The sequence below is a fragment of the Bos mutus genome, chromosome 19, assembly GCF_027580195.1.
Source record: "Bos mutus isolate GX-2022 chromosome 19, NWIPB_WYAK_1.1, whole genome shotgun sequence".
NCBI classification, from domain to species: domain Eukaryota; kingdom Metazoa; phylum Chordata; class Mammalia; order Artiodactyla; family Bovidae; genus Bos; species Bos mutus.
This window is the reverse complement of record NC_091635.1, coordinates 59514289-59516367: the sequence shown is the minus strand read 5'-3', so window position 1 is coordinate 59516367 and position 2079 is coordinate 59514289. Positions and strand designations below refer to the sequence as shown.

The following is a 2079-nucleotide window of genomic DNA, read 5'->3' as shown; positions in this document are numbered from 1 at the left end:
CTAATAAGGGGATGAAACTGGAACCTATTAAACAGAGTGAAGCAAGTCAGAAAGAGAACTACAAATACTGTATATTAACACATATATATGGAATTTAGGATGGTGCCAATGATTCTAAATGCAGGGTACCAAAAGAGATTCATACAATAAAAACATATTTTGAGCTCAGGGGGTTAAGGTGAGGGTGGGATGACTTGAGAGAATAACATTGAAACATGTACATTATCATATGTAAAATAGATGGCCAGTGCAAGTTCGATGCATGAAGCAGGGCACCCAAAGCCAGTGCTCTGAGGCAACCCAGAGGGATAGGGTTGGGAGGGAGGTGGGAGGGGGTTTCAGGATGAGGGAACATATGTATACCTGTGGCTGATTCACAGCAAAAACCATCGCAAAGCTGTAAAATAATTATTGGCCAATTAAATTAATTTTAAAAAAGTCATCACATTAAATAAATATGTCACTTGGAAATAAAGAGGTGGGCACATATATGTGTTGAGAACACAATGGTTGAAAAGGGAGGAACTGTAAATATGGGCACATATCTCAGAAGTTCAGGCTTCCAGACACAGGGGTTTCATAATACTAGATGGCCTAATTGTTCACAATATTAAGTGGCATTTGGAATTAGCTACAGTAAGGGATTTAAAGTTGCCTGGAGGATGGGCACAGAAAGGCTGATTCTGCATGCTCTGTCACTTGGGAGGGTGGAGCTGCTGTGCCTTCCTGTCGACCTCTGTCTTGCAAAAGGTACAGAAATAGGAGGGATGGATTTAGTCGTCTGCCATCATTCCTTTCACTGGGTCCTTCTCTCTCATCTCACTTGGCTGTCTCTTCCTTTCTTCTTCCATCCTTTGAATGTTGTCCATAGTCAGGTCAATCCACTTATTGAGCAGACCAAACAGATGTCTATTTGTTGTAAAGAGATGCCATTATTGCTTTTTATTAAGTTTTTTCCACTTTATTCTGCAAGCACCCCCCTCCCCAACTTGAACTTTACAGTATCCAGTTTGTATGCACAGAAGTATGGAATATCTTTCTGATTTATAAATTCTTGCTTCCATATTAGGACTCAATAGTCCTTGGCCTGTTTTGAAAGATTTAAATTATTCTGAGTCTTCTTCTGCTTTGTAATGCTTACTAAGTACTTTGTTTCTATCCACAATGTCTATATAATGGCTTCCATATGTTTTCCATGCCTGAGTCTCCAGTTAATGTATATTCTCCTGGGTGCCAAGATCTGGTTTTTTGCCAGGTTTCAATTTTAATCAAAAAGCCTTCTTTCATGTACTCACTTATATTAATAGGTCTGCAATAAGAGTTATCATGCCATGCTTTTTCAAATATATTCAGGGTTCCCTCTTGGACCAGCATTTGAAAAAACATGGACAATTTGCTCTGTAAGTGGTAGACCTTGTGTGTGTCTGTATGTGTGTGTGTGTGTGTGTGTGTGTAGTGGCCTTTCTCACTGTTCTTTTTATAGGTCTTTTTTGTCAAGACCTTCATATTTTCCCCACCACCCATTTCATTTCCACTGGCCCCAGCCATGGAATACAGCTGCCCTACTTGATATTCTTTTACAGACATAGGTAGGATGACCCCATACTCCTTGAGCAGGATTATGTTTCTTCCAAGATGCAGAGCTACTGACTGCCTGCTCAGCTCCCAGTGATCTTCCCAGCAATGACAGTCATGGCTCAACTGGACTGCCTGTGCTACTTCTCTGTGGCCTGCTTTGTCTCCACCACCCTTGTGGTCACCACTCATGCCCCTGCCACCCCTGCCTTGCCTCTCCATCAATCATTTCTTTTAAAAACAAGCCCAGATACCAGTCGAAAGAAAGCTATAAGATACTGATGAAAGAAATCAAAGATGACACAGATGAAATGATATATCACGTTCTGGGATTAGAAGGATCAATAACGTGAAAATGACTATAATACCCAAAGCAACCCATAGTTTCAATGCAATCCTATCAAATTAGCAATGACATTTTTCACAGAATTAGAATAAAAACAAAATTACAATTTGTATGGAAACACAAAAGACCTGAAATAGCCAAAACTATCTTGAGAAAGA

General features: G+C 40.0%; 1 pseudogene; it reads right to left on the bottom strand.

Moving 5' to 3' along the window:
- Positions 1-773: 773 nt before the first annotated feature.
- Positions 774-1767, bottom strand: LOC102285546 (phosphatidylinositol transfer protein alpha isoform pseudogene; annotated as a pseudogene).
- Between the last annotated feature and the right edge of the window lie 312 nt (positions 1768-2079).